Below are 15,681 nucleotides of genomic sequence, written 5' to 3'. Positions count from 1 at the left end.
AAATTAGGGCAGTTGAAATTTATGTTGGAGGAAATTTTTACTACTGTTTATCAAATCTTACTTTCAGTAAAACATATCCACAATAATTTTAGTGCATACACAAAAAAAATTATTGGTAAATAAATAGCAGATATGTCAGGCTGTAACATTTTGCACGCCTGTGAAATTACAAAAAGTGGTACCTAAAATTATTTAAAGGTGACATTTTAAAAACCTTTACAGGTCATTAATTTGGAGTTAACAGTGATCGAAGGACCCAAAATTAGAGCTCATACTGGCATATGCAGTGATACCTAACATGTGTGGAACAATTGGTGCTTTTGTACTTGTGCTCAAGTGTTTGCTTTGTATGTGGGTTGAGGGAGGGGCTTTTTTAATTTATTTGATTAAACTTTAATTTTGTTAAGCTTTTTCTTTCATTTATCATTTATTGCTATCAATAAACCTTTTTGATAGCACAGTGCAGGTGAGACTGTTTGCATCCTGTTTTGATCCTTTGCAAGAAATCGCTCCATGAGTGATTACATGTGAGAGGCCACAATACACTATGAGAGCCTTTAGCCTCCCATTTGCCACCCTCAGCTAATCCCTGGGAACCCCTGGGTCTCCTGCATGTAATCACTAAGGGACCCATTTGTAAAGTGTGAATGGGGTCTAAAGGAGTCATCAAAGGTCTGTTAAATCCCTAACATGATCCCTGCATTCTGAAGAAGCTGATTAAGCGCAGACTGTGTTCAATTGGCTTCTTCCCTGGCCAGTAATTGACAGCTCTAAACCTAGAAGTGCTCATAGCTGAACATCTCTGGGTTTGAGTCCCAGGAGACTGCAGCCAAGGGAGGGCATCCTAAACAGATGTAATTTTCAACTAAGTGAGGTTTGAGGAAGTTGGAGAAGGTACCTGTTGAAAAAAGGTTTCCACTTGCCAACCCCCCCAAAAAAACCATCACAAATATATGAGGAGTGGGAATGGGGAGTAGGACAAGGGGTATGTGATGCACAGCCTGGCACCCACATTGAGTGCCTTCACCAATGAGTGCTTCCTGCCCTCCAAACCCTTCCAGCAGACCGACAGCTAATACCAACCTTTACCCCCAAGCCTCATACACAGACAAGATGTTAAGGTAAAACCAAAAGAATAACTGTTTATTAAAACCTAGACACTTTATACCCCCAAGAGGACATTCTTCTCTTGGGGATATTAGCATAGATAAGATAAGATGTACAACCAGTAAAAACATGACAATGCAGCCTTAAAACATTAATCTAATTAACAGCTAGGCACCTAGACAAGTCTTATCAATCTGGCTAGTAGTCACAGGAATTCCTCACCCTGCTTCTCTTGTCTATGTGCTGGAAAACATGTCCACAATAATTCTTGAGTTGTTAGGTTGTGCCCACCAGGATGCCCAGAAACAGTTCCACAGCCCCAGATACATAATGTGAGGAATGGACTTGCCAATGGTGGTGGGACTCACCTGCCTTGTGGGCTGCAGTACCAAGGCTGGCCAGCGGGTGCTTTCAGCAGCCAGAATCTCACTCCTGCAATCAGGCCATCACCTGAGGCTGATTGCAGGAGGTGTATTTAAGGACCAGGCCTGTGATCAGTGCCTTGGTGTATGTTTCCCATGAGCTGCTGTACCTTGTATCCTGTGTTCCTGTTCTGCCTATCTGATTTGTTGCCGACCCTGCCTGATCCTGACCTCTGCTGACTTCTCCTGCTTGATCCCTGGCTCGTTTGACTACCTCTCCTGGACATCCCTAATCTGATCTGAACTCCTGTTACCGACCCTGGCGAGTGACCCGACTTCTCTTCTGCCTGCTGCCTAGTACCACACTTACCCGCTGTTACCGACCCGGCCCGTCTGACCACGCTAATTACTCTGCCATTCATCCATCCTGCACGGATCCAGCCATCCCGGCTCACACCTTCTGCCTCTTCACATCAGGCTCTCTACCTGCATATACCTCTGGCATTACCCTCTACCACGAGCAGGTGTACTCAGGGGCCACGACCTGGTTCCTGTCTGCTCCAAGTCCATCCCCACCATCAGGGGCCCTGGTGAATAAGCAGACTGGGACTTAGACTCTGCGCCCCGGGGGAATCCTGTCCTGAGGACTGCTAGAGGTACCACCAGATGGTTGTTAACCATACGGCCGGCCTTAACACTCCACCTCTCCAGCCCTGACTACGCCTGTGTTCCTGCACATACTAATATTAGTGGAAGGTTGGTGTGTTTACTGTGCGTTTTATATATTTGGGTGGCTTATTATATATTATATTGCTGTTATATCATTCCTGAAGCCTGTTACTTCCTTGTGTCAGTACACACGTTTCTGGTCACACCCGGGATCCCTGACACATAAAGTACATTAAACCACTTGTTTCTAAATGTCCCACCACAGATCCAGCTCCATCCAGGTTACCAAGTGGCACGTCTTTGGCGTAAATAATATAAAACGTTAATCATTTAAAGTCGGGGCAAAATGGGCAAATGCTGCGTTATGCATCTCTCGAGGACAAGCTGGGGCGAGATAAGAAATATGCCCAAGAAGAACTCCATAATCCCGGCTGGTGAAGGTGTATCTGCATGATCTATCTGACACAATGTTCCCGCAGACGCGCCACTGTTCTAGAGACTTCCTGGCCGCATAGTCTCAGTAGATACTCCCGGCCAGTCAAAGGGTTAGGACCCAGCTCTCCTCCATGCTCTGACAGGGAGAAGCAGACAAAATCCTCGGTCTCCTCCATGGGCCATAATCAGAGAGTAGAAGGCTAGCCCATAGCCCCCTCCAAAAGCCCCTGTCCTGGTAGGGTCTTTCACAGGGAACTTTCACTTATGAGGGAAGGTGTGCTTTAATCACCCCATGAGTGAGCACTAGCTGGATAGTCAGACATGTGAGCTGGTCTTTTAGGTGGAAGAAAGTAACAAAGTGACAAATACTTATGCTTGGGAACAGTAGTCTACATCTATCCAATGATCAGGCATACAACTGTACAATACGGAAAACCATGCAAATAGCAGCAGTGTAAACGTGTACAAAAAGCAGGAAGATAGAAAGTAGGGAGATGAGGAAGTGCAACACCTTTTAGCACAAAGTAAGCAAAAGACACCGCCTTGCCTAGGCCCTAGTTATGCAGACCACAAAGAAATAATTCAATAAATGGTTAAACCAACAAATGCTTTTTTTTTATACCACTAATTTTCCTTTATAATGGCTTATGATAAATGCAATAATTAAAAAGTTTTAATGTTAGTGTATTTACTGTTATTATAATATTAAATTAGTCTGAAAAGCAAAATAAAACAGGGCAGTGTTTTAACTATCAGATATTAGAGATGTAACATTCAGCTTGTATTTTAATGTTCTGTTTACAAGATTGTTACAAAAAGCAGCTGGTAGCAACAGCTGTATATCCCCGGATCCAATGCTATTATTGCTTTTCCAGTCAAACTATTGGAATGCTCAACTACTTCCTGTTTTATAGCAATGAATTCTTAATCCATGCTAGCTAGCTGAAATGAATTAATTGGCATGCCACTTACCCTTAACTGGAACAATGGGAACATATTTATGTAAAACATACAAGAGCAGCAGTAGAGTGTCGTATCATGTTAGCCGTTAACAACAGCAGAAGTTGGATTAAGGGTGATATCACTTATTGGCTAACTAGAAAGACTGTAGAGCAAACTTTGGAGGCACTCTGGCCCCTTATTCAGCAAAAATAATGAGTACAAAAGTTAAAAAGCCAGTTACAATGACAGTGGCATAACTAGGGTTGCTGTCACCTGGTGCAGTAAAACATGGTGTCACTCCCTCCCCCCCAATATTTTTTTTTCCCCATATAACACGGTATATAATGGCATTGCTGTCAATGGACACAATAAACCCCTGAATTGATGGACTCAGTAATAAACCTGTGAATTGGTTTCAGCGGACACAATAATAAACCCCAGTATTGGTGTCATTGGGCACAATAATAAACCCCTGCATTGGTGTCAATGACGCAATATTAAAACCCTGAATTGGTGTCAGTAGATATAAAAATAACCCTCAACATTGGTGTCAGTACTATTAGCCCTATCCCCCACTTTGGTGGTCAGTGGAATTGAAATTTATTTCCTCATGACATCCAATGCGAGGGGAGGTAGGTTAACTTTTGCTGTATGACCACAAATGCAGAAGGGGGAATAATGGGTTAAAATTTCACTGATATGACCACCGATGCTTAGTGGATGGGTGATGGGGGTTAATTTTCACTCCCACTGATCACCAATGAGGGAGGGAGGGAGTGCAGTGGCGGTGAAAGTAAACCCTCATCCCCATCCTGCATTGCTGGTGAAGGCAGTGACATTTTAACCCACCAACCCCCCATCTGCATTTGTGGTCATACAGTGAAAGTTAACCCACCTCCCCCCCAGCCTTGGTGGTTATGGAGGGGTACATTTAAACAGAGCAGTGGTTCTTATTCTGGAGTCTTGCAGACATTCCTTCCTCTAGGACTCCTCTCCTGATCCCTTGCACATTCCACATGGCACAATAAGGAGCAGTGTCCCAGCTGTCATCTTCCCCTGTAGTGTCTCAAGCAGTTCAGTTCATGTCCTGTGCCAATTTCCCTCCATCACAGCAAACATTTCTGCTGCTTTCCTCCTCCCCATCTGATCCAGAGAAGCCGACTATTCATTCTATGTGCCAGACCCCCTCCTTATACACAGCCCTCACCAATGTGTCCCCCTACCTCAGCACACATCCTGCCAGAAGGAATCCACCTGTGTCCTCTCCACTCTTCATCTGAGGACAGCTATGTGCTGGACAGGGAGACCTCGACCCCTCCGCCCATCTGTTATGCTGAGCCGGGTAGAGAAGAGGGCACGGTGTTAGGGAACAGAGAGGGATTTTACCCCCCCAGCCTAGTGCCCTGCCGCCTTATGCTGGTGTCGGCCCTGGGTGTCACCCCTCTGGCAGGTGTCATCTGGGTGCAGTCTGCACCCCCATAGCGATGCCACTGTACAATGAGGCAGCTGTGTCCGTCCAAAGCTCTCCCAGTTGTAATAAGGTTAAGTTAGTCAAACTTTGTGGCTCAAATATAATAAATCCTGTGTTTTGTGTGCTGCTAAATTAGCTTTGCTAAACTCTTCTGAGATTCTTTACTTCTCCTCTTACAGAGAGGGAACAGAAGCCTGCTAAACTCTGCCTATTCATGCCTTAATTTTACCACATCTTGCTTTGTCCATGTTTTTCCCCTTCACACTCCTGTCTCATCTGTAACATAGTTAGGTTGGAAAAAAGACAATAGTCCATCTAGTTCAACCTCCATATTTACTATCCTATACCCATAGTTGATCCAGAGGAAGGCAAAAACTCCCAATGATCCAATTCACTCCAGTGGGGGGAAAAATACCATCCTGATCCACCAGGAAGCAATTTAATATTCCCTGGATCAACTACCCCTGGTATTATTACCTCTTAAAATTATCATCCAGTTATATTTTGTAAAAGCCTCTATTGGCGGGCTTTTGTTTGCTTCAAGCATTCTTACATACAAGTGTATCAGAATGCAAAACCCACTTGAAGAAGGCCAAATGCAAGTCAGAAGGAGGTCAACTGTAGTCAAATTAATCTGTTAAAGGATAAGTTCAGCTTTGGGAACATGTTACATCCCGTTTTTAGGGTGGAACATGTAACATGTTCCCACTACTGCAGCCACTATATGCTCCACTGCCTCGAGTGACAGCATGTGGGGAATCTTCTCCCCCTGCTTGTTGTCACTGTTTAAAAAAAACACGGCCGTGTGCGGCTCTGCGTCATTCGTTCACAGAGTTCCGTGAATAAGAAACTACAAGTACTGACAGCATTTGTAGCTGTCGGCTTGTAGTTTTCTGAACTACCATGGAAGTTAATTGTCTCTTCCTATCTGTGTGTATCTGCCTATGAGGTACGAGTAGACAGATACACTGCCAAGTCTGCAGGAGTCCTGCATGGCACCCGCGATCTGCTGATTGCGGGTGCAATGCTTAACAGGCTCCAAGTAAAAAAATAAATGCACATTTTTTTTACTTGCAAAAAGATGTACATTTATTTTATTTTTTTTAAAGGTGAACTTATCCTTTAACTCTGATTACAAAAGCATTTCAAACTGATGTCATTTTGATACCAATGACTTAAGCCCAAACCCGTCAACACACGCCTTTACCTATTCAGTTCAGTTGACAGCAACCTAGTATGCTACAGAAGCCTTAAAGGCAGTTTATTTTATAGTATAATATACAGAAAGCTAATAAACATGTCTGGATCCAGAAAAAATAGCACAATAAATGCAATATGTTTATAGCCAAATACATATATAGCAAATCCTAATAATTTTGTAATTCACAATACAAGGTCATGGTTTCTTATATCTTATTGATACACTCATGATATAGTACAGTCTGATTTATTATGGTGTCTCTCCATCTTCAAGGACCCCCTAGGCCATGCTTTCAGCATTTCATTAACCTTGCACAGGTGGTCCAATCTGTGTTTCTAGGTTAGTAATTAGCAAAGCTCTTCCCATACACCTAAACCCAGGCAACCTTATGCTTCAAAAGTGTGGGATAAGCCAGTAATGAATCACGCAGCATTTGCAATAGGCATTCTATAGTTGTTTTTATGCCTAGGCCCACTTTGTCATCCATTTCGTAGTGTCTCTGTGGAATAGCTATTCTTGTACCTAGACCCCCTGATGATACCATTAATGGAATCCAATCATCAGAAACAGAAGTAGGCTGGATAATAATGTCCTGAACGGGTGAGGCTAGAAGTAGACAAGGTGGGGTGCCTGACCAGTGTTATATGTGCTCTGCTTCTTCTATTTGGAAAGATATACTAAAGGTACAATGTTTTACTTATTGATTTGACACAATAAGCTGTGCTAATCAATCTCTGTTTGGAAGCCAAACTTTAGAATTTATAAAATACAAACATAGCCTGTTTTGTGAAACTGTTATTGAAAACAAGGTCCTAAAAAATAGTCTTGCTTGCACGCATCTGTATTCAATTCATCAACAGCTTGGCGGAACAGGACAAAAATCAGCAAAAACAAAACCCAAATCCAAACACCTTGGAATCAAAGGTGATAGGATTTGGGTGGTTTAAAACCTCTGTTCTCACCTTCCCTTCCAATCTTGTTGCTGTGCAGTTAGCCGTATATCTGGTATATATATATTGTTATCTTCTGTATATAGTTCAGCACCAGTCTGCTAGCAAATTAGCTGTGCCACATGGCTGTAGGCATCTTTGGCCTAATATTCTTTTATAAGACACATGCAAACTCTATGTTTGGGGGAGGCTTTTGCTAGTAGAAATCCAGAAAACAAATTAAAGTGGATGTAAAATCAAAACCTGTTTTCAATAGGTTAAAAGGACTGCTCCAGAAACAGTTACAGCTGAAGGCTACTACAACACACTGGGGAGAAATCTGTCACCATTAGGAAACCTCCCCTGATTAGTTCCTCAGCAGTCAAAGATTCACTGTCATTCATGTGGTGTGCAGGATGTCTCTTGGTGGGATTGATGACTATGGAAGCATTATTGACATTAGTGGGTACTGAATGAGGCTGAAGAAAAGTATGGAAAGAATGTATATGTTCAAGAGTTCAGGCCTAAGCTAGTGAAGAGGGCTGTGTAAGACTACAGTGGACTTAGAATTTTCCTGTTTTCTGTTACATCATTATCATGGAAAACAATGTTTTCAACTTTAAAATTCAGGTATTTTACTGTATTCTTGACCAAAGATAATTCACTACTTTCAAAGGATCTTCATTTGATCAAGGATTTTACCACTAGTAATGTTACTAGGCCTTTCATCCATAGGGATGCCAGCCAATATGTTTGACTGGTGAGACTGGAAAAACACCATTATGATGTGATTTACATGATCATCTTTGCATTCAGTTTAGGCAGTTTCCAAATGTGGACTTGAACATGTGGCAAATCACTGTTGCTATTTAGCAAAGCATAAAGCAGTTTTCCTTTGCAGCGTTTGATGTGGGTAAACTATTCCCTCTCTGAACCCTAATAGTAAGTATTAGCTACTCAATTAGTTTAAACCTGGAGGGGCAGACTATGTATGCTGTTAGGGTTATTATAACCGTGGCCTTAGTTCTGTTTTCTGGAATTTGTCAAACATTAGGCTAGAACTCTATAAAGAATAAGTGTACCTTGCTAAGAAAAACAAAATGTTATGCTGATCATAATACCCAATTGATTCTATGCCTTCAATACTAGGGGACACAAAAATGATGGTTTCTACATCAGACATGCTTATATTTGGGCAGCACAGTGGCTAAATGGTTAGCACTTCCACCTGGCAGTACTAGGGTTGTTGGTTTGAATCCCAGCCACAGCACCACCTGCCTGGAGTTTGCATGTTCTCCCTCTGCCTGCGTGGGTTTCCTCCGGGTACTCCGGTTTCCTCCCACACTCCAAAGACATGCTGGTAGGTTAATTGGATCCTGTCTAAATTGGCCCTTGTATATGAATGTGAGTTGGGGACCTTAGATTGTATGCCCCTTGAGGGTTAGGGACTGATGTGAATGTACAATATATATGTAAAGCGTTGCGTAAATTGACAGCGCTATATACAGTAAGTACCTGAAATAAATAAATATTAAGTGCCAAGAAATTTTGTATAATGAGATACCCCAGAAAAAAAGGCTCCCTTAGCATCACTCCAGCAATCCATTTACCAGCTGATATCTCACAGCTATTTATGTGTTAGTCTCAGAGCCTATGAATTTCAAAACGTATTCTTGTATAGCCTTCTATATTATGTACTTGCCTCAAACCAAAGCACCAGGTGCGTTTTCAGTCTGCAATCCAGTTTCTATGCTATCTGCATGAGTTATTTCTAGGTTGTGCCGAGTCTAAGGTATCGAGGGGAATAGGGGAGGTGGCCTACAGCATGCAGCCTGTAATTCACAGCCTCAGACTGCATAGAGGGGAGTGTCTCTTCCCTCCACTCAGGTCTCAAATTACACTCCACTCTCCTCTCTGAGCTGTGCAGTGGGCATCAGATCCCCACCCCTGCTGCCTCTGGAAGATCAGAAAAGATGTGTAAGTCCCCGGTCACACTGGTGCGACTTGTCATTCGATTTGATAGTTTTTTGTACCCTATTGTCCGCAATGGAAGCGGTCATATCGGTACGATTCTGACTCGTCGATGTCGCACCGATTTTGAAAGTACTTCATGCACTACTTTTTGCAAGTTCAGGTGCGACTTGCATAGACATCTGTGTATGAAGTCGCACAGATGTCTTCCAGTTCACACCTGAAGTCAGACTGACATCTGACTTTTAAATCGTGTCAATTCAAGTGAAGTCGCATGATTTCAGTCAGATTCGATGTGGCCAAAGGCTAAATTCTGCACTTTATACAAATGTTAAAGGGCTGCAGATAAACAGGTCCAAAATATGTAGAAGCATTTATTTAATCAGAGGATAGTTGCTTCACTGGGTAAATGTAAGAATTTTCACCCACTTTAAGTAAACCGGAGGGAATTGAAATTTGCCGGGCATTTAATGTTTCTATTAAAGCTCTCATTGGTCAGAAGGAAAAAGGTAATGGTATGCTAGGAGGCAGGGAGGTAGTCTCTATGTTGTTCTGAGTTGCAGTATTCTGTGTGACACCAACACCATCTCCCAATCAATGAAGGAGCAAGATATGGGCAGCTGTCACTGTATACAGCCAACTGTATACAGTGCAATTGTACAGGCCAGCATTTGCAGGATGAAGTGTAACCTATTCAGAGCATGATACTCACTTAAAGCGGAATGTCACTCTCTCAATCAACATTGACTATTTTTAAATCTTATGCTGCCAGCATTAGTACATAGTTTCCTTTTAAACTTTTTTTAAAAATGTATTTAGTTATTTCTAGGCCTAGGCAAATGATGTCATATATCCCAGTAGTCTTCAGGAGGGTAGGGAGGGTTCTCAGTTCAGCCGCCTGAGCTAGGGACAGATTGATTCCAGGAAGTAAATGATACATAAATCACCTGCCCTTACTCAAGATGGCCACTGCCAGAAATGCCAGGGGTGTTTTTCAAAATAATTTCTCAGCAAAATAAAGCACAGAGACATGGGTGGATGGGTGAGTTTGCTTTAAACATTAAACATGAATAAATTATCATTTTTGGTTTGTGGTGCTTAGCTGCAGTGCAGTTCCACTTTAAAGAAGATCTAAGCCTATTGGCAAAAACCTCATAAAGGCTTTCAGATGTTATTGTAATTTCAAAAACTTCTGTTTAAATCTACTCTTGTAATAAAATATTGACTGATGGTCCTGCCATAAAGTCCTTGTTCAGGTACTTCCTGTTATGGGATAACAACTGGCTCCCAGTTGTGCTCCTGCATTGTCACTGTGTCACATTCTCCCTGGTGAAGAATATAAGTGGCCATGTAGAAGCACATTGCACAGGCATGGCCCACTACAGGGGGGGACTGACAACTCATGGGGCCCCCAGGCAATATGGGATTATGGGGCCCCTGTGTCCTCGCCCACACTCAAACCACACCCAAAAAAGCCTATGAAAGGTACCAGGGACATCTCATGGGGCCCCCTACTGACCCCGGGCCCTCGGGCAGTGCCCGAGTTCTCCAATGGTCAGTCTGCCCCTAGCCAACTACTATCATTACCAGGTTGCCAGTCGGGAGCAATGATGTACAGCCAACTGTAATGCAAGTGTTTATGGACAGGACATGGCTGAAAGAGGCTGGAGGAGATCAGCATCACTGAGATGCAAAAAGAGGGTTAAAACAGTTCACAATTTTATGGAAAAATATACTGTGGCAATTATGCACAGTGCTTTAGAGAACCAAATTTCTACTTTAAAGTATATCCTGTATATAGCCATTTTTTGGGTTTATAAAGAAAGAATAAAAAGTTTACATCTCTGTTAGTTTTTTTTATTATTATGTTGGCAGGGGTCGCTGGGTCTTTGAAGGCGGTGCTGGAGTGACAATGTGGTGTATTATGGGTTGGGCCCATCGAAGGTATGGGTGTTCCTTCCCAATTATAAGGTTACGTTGGTAAGGTTGTAGTTAATGGGCTGTAGTATTGTCCCCGAGGTGGTGTAGTAGCGGCTGGGGGCCTTTTTCATTGGGTGTCAGATACAGCAGTTATTTATGCGATAACAGTGCCTTCGAAGACCTTGGACCCGCTTGGGATCATTACTGTCAGTTATTATTTTGATTGTACTGTATGAAGTGTTATGTAATAGTTATGTTAAATAAATGGGCTGCTATGGCCATTTTTACACCAAAAAGGAGAGTCGCGTGGTTATTTCAGTTGCGAGAAGGTTGAGGGGGTGGTTGTTTTATTGGTTAGGTGGTAAGTATTAGCATCGATATTCTGCATGTCCCTCAGTCAAGACATTTTCTTTCACATTCTGTTGTGTCTACAGAAGAGAAAGTGAAGGGAACTCTCCCAAATGTGATACAGGGAGAAAAAACATGATGAGAAGGGTTTTACTATTCCCTACTCCATACTACATTATTAAAAAAAAAAGTTTTGTATTTAGTTATACTTTAATTTTGTCATGCTGACCATTTTGATTCTATAAATAGGACGGTGAAATAATCAACACTTTTTTTTATACATCCTTTTCTATTATGCTAGTACATATTTTGTAAACACTCAATAAATGCAAGTTCAAATGTTGTATGTGGTCATAGAGCAATTGTGAACACGTTGTCTTTCAGGTATCTTAGCTCAAAGAATTTTAATTGCTTCTATAAAGTATTTCTCAGCACTTTGCCTATCAGTAGCTTAACACGTGTGACATCTTTGACCTGAGATAGGTGACATACACGTTATTCCATGTGCCTGCACTTTCCACAGTACTACAGGCAAAAAAGCTGAGCAATTTCTTTTTCAATGGATGCATCAATACCTTGAGCAGGTGTAGGGACCCTGTCTTAAGCAGGAGTGTTCCTAGCTCATATTTAATGTTGTTCTTATGATGTAGACAGTCTGAGCTCTGAATTGAAGTTTTGCTTATATTGGATTTTCCTACCTTTTTATTTGCTTGTCTGCTGTTTGAGAGTGTCCCTGGCAATACAGCAAGAAGATACAAAATTTACAAAAAAGTCATGAAAAGACCTTATCCAGGACACTCCAGCATGCACCTCTGGCAATAATCATCTTAGTAGTTGCCCAGGGAGACAATCTGGCAACTTGGCCAACTACTAAGAGGTTTATTGCCAGTTGTGCTTGCTAGGGGAGGATATACAGTTTTTGGGTGATCTTCTGAAAAAAGGGGCTTTTGTCCTTGCTTCCTGGGCTGTTGTCAGGAAAAGATACTGTGTTGAAAGCCAAGATTCTGCCTCAGTCTGGGGCCAGAAGTGCTTACACTGCCTTGCTGGAGGGTACATCCAGGAATAGTGAACCTGGATCCTTGTTAGAGAAACAGGGACAGGGACTACACTACGGAAGAGTTTCCCAGGAGGGCTGGATAGAATCTGCTGCCTTACTATACAAACTTCTACTTTTGGATAACAACTGCATTGTTGTACTGTTTACCAGAAAATTCCTAGAAGATGTCTCACCTGGTCTCTTTAAACTACCGCTATGCAGTTGTCCTACCCTCACACAGATACCAATCAGAAACTGAATCATGAGCACTCACAGATCATAGTGAGCCTAGAGGTACAGTTCCTTCAAAATAAGTTCTGAAACTTTTGTCACAATCCTGCAATTAACTGGAGTTTTAGCAAGAGTGAAGGTACCTCAAAAATTGTAGTGGTAGCCCATCGTCTTGTTCCAATACAAAGATAGCTTGTTTGTACAGTTGCTGCTACTATTATGGCTCCTAGCGGTTTGATAATTATCTCTGTTGATTTCTGTAGGTTCTGGTCTGTACCTTCCTGCCTATCTTAAACAAAGATATAAAACTTTTCCCTTTCACAAACGAGTGACAAAATAATAAAACATACAGATAAAATAAAAAAAATGAAAAAACTGGTCCAAAATATCAAAATATCCAAAATACAAAAATAATCCAAAATAATATCCAAAAATTCAAAAATAATCCCCACAGGTGTAAATAATTTTCTTTCTTCTTTCAAAAACTTCTTCTCAATACCCGCAAATCCTGATGACAGTACACCTCAAAAAGAAAAAACTCAACATAGTGTCATACCTTTTAAATAATAAATCGCACGTGCCACTCACTGTGCAGCATGCAAATTCTATATGTGTGTATACTCTATACACGAGCATACAATACACATATATATATTAAAGTGAATATATGAAAAACACTCTCACATAGAATAGTGTCCTAAGCCCAAAGTGTAAAACAGCTCCAACACATCACTGCAAGTGTGTATCACCACACCCTATATACATCAGTGATCAGTGAAATGACACTCTCCAACACATATACTGATGGGTAATTACCCTATATAAGAAATATCAAGGCACAGCACCACTCAGGGTTAGATATCTCCTCATCACGATTTCCTCCAATATTAGGGTTTTTCTTCCATTATCCTCAAGTAAATCCACAATCCCAGATACTGTATAAAATATCCTCCTTTAGTTGGTAACTCACATACACATTTCAGTGAAAACAGCTCCTCCTCACAGGGAATCCAAGTGTAGGCAGAATCAGGGAAACATTGGCCACATGTTCCCACTTCCAAGATGGCCGCGATCGCGCTTCCGGTCAGCGTCGATACGTCTGACGTCACGTGTCCCTTCCTGCCTATCTTGTTCTTCCAAGACACCCCCCTTTCTAAAGACTGCAATAACTACTGTAAATTTCTTTATGGTGGGTGGCAGTGCTGACACCGGAAGATATTTTACCAAAGGAGTTGAGAATAGCTACTCAAAGAAATGTGTGAACATTCACTTCAATTATCCAATCAAATGAAAAACACCTGCACATACAGTAATTAGATATTCCTCCTAAGCCGGAAATTGCTTTTCACATAATCGGATAAGTGAATACTCACATTTTTAGAGTGAGCAATCTCAACTTTGTACACCAGCCCCAATATGGCGGCCACATGAAAACATGAGTTTTTGAGATGTTTTATTTTCTGTTCTACTTTCAGAATGAAAGCAGATAAATAAAGGCTAAGTTCACCTTTAAAAATAATAAATGCACATCTTTTTGCAGGTACCAAATTGTGCATTTATCACCTCTGTACACCTATGTATAGGTCTATACGGGCTTCCTTTTAGAAAGCTGTAAGAAGTGTCAATGAATTATGTGAGCACTCACCAGCGCCCTTGCAGTTCATGGAGAACTACAAGCAGTGGCAGACGAAAGTGTTCATTCATTCATTCACAGATTCTTGTGAATGAATTACACTGCTGTGTGGGTGGATCGCACAGCCGATCTGTTTTAGATTGTGACAGTGGGTGCAGGGAGGAGGATGCAGGCAGGTGCTGTATAGTGATATGTTACACCTTAAAGGGTAAGTTCACCTTTTGACAAAAAATAATAAATGCATATTTTTTTGCAGGTAAAAAAATGTGCATTTATTATTTTTTGTTGCATGAGCCTGTAAAGCATTGCACCAGCGATCTGCTTACTCATACCTCCTACAGCTAGTGAGGGGGAGGAGATCCCCCACTGGCTGTCAAAACAGGGGAGCAGGGGATGGTCCTTTTGTAACATGTTACATGTTACACCCTGAATATGGGTGTAACATGTTATGAATGTGAACTTATCCTTTAAATACAGATAACATAAGTTCTTACTAAAAGTGAACTTAGCCTTTAATGTTTTTCCTGAATTGACTGCCCTTCAACATGTTGACCCATCTCCCACCTGAGGAATAACAAAATTAAAAAGTTGGGAGGAAAATTGTCAGGGGAACAGTGGCTGCATCTGTTCACATGCAACTGCTGTTCAGGTTTTCTGACAGCCACCAGTGCTGGCTGTCACAATACAATAGCCCTGCAGAAGGATTCATCCACCTGTGCTGTATAGTGAGAATGGAACAATCTGCTAAAGGAAATAAAATCTTGCAATGTATGGCCAGCCCCCATCTTGACAGCTCTGCTGGCATCCAATCATGTGCAAGTAAAAATGCAGTTTTTTACATTTTCCTTGCTTGTGATTGGCTATTATTTTTAAAGTGAAGCTTTTCCTCATTTACTAAGCCCTGGAGCAACTGCACTTGAAAAGTACACAGTCTATTTGCCTTTAATAAACCCACCCCATATGTTGTGTTTTACAGAATGTGCAAACTTTGTTTTCCATTACACTGTTCAAAGGGTTGCTGGATATGCAGTGAATAATATATGTGGTGTATGCTACCGTTCTTCCCCATATTTTTCATATGTATTTGTTTAAGCAAAAATACAAAACTTATTAGAATTGACCATTTATTGTATCTAGTTAGGAAAGCAACACCATAGATGTTAAAGAAATAACAGAAAGATGATTTCTAATACTTAAATATAGTCTGAGGATTGAAGCATTTCACAAATCAATTGTTCTAGAACATATACAGATCCTTACAAAGCTAAAACAGGAATATCTGGCAGGATATGCTGCTTGGGAGTGGAAATCCAGACATAGATCGTTACGAAAACCCAAAACTGCCTCCACCACATTCAGCATCACAGTGACAAAAAATCTTAAGGCTTTTCCTAGTACAGGGGAATGTCCCAGCAAATCTGGTGGT

General features: G+C 41.5%; 1 protein-coding gene across 2 annotated transcripts in view; it reads right to left on the bottom strand.

Annotated features, from left to right (window-relative positions):
* LAD1 (ladinin 1) overlaps positions 1–15,681 on the bottom strand; it is a 182,920-nt gene that overhangs the window by 166,883 nt on the left and 356 nt on the right. The gene's annotated exons all lie outside the window — the stretch shown is intronic.

The sequence above is a fragment of the Staurois parvus genome, unplaced genomic scaffold (assembly GCF_062004578.1).
Source record: "Staurois parvus isolate SC_StPar_1 unplaced genomic scaffold, SC_StPar_1.0 ptg000744l, whole genome shotgun sequence".
Lineage (NCBI taxonomy): Eukaryota > Metazoa > Chordata > Amphibia > Anura > Ranidae > Staurois > Staurois parvus.
This window is presented reverse-complemented; position numbering and strand designations above follow the sequence as displayed.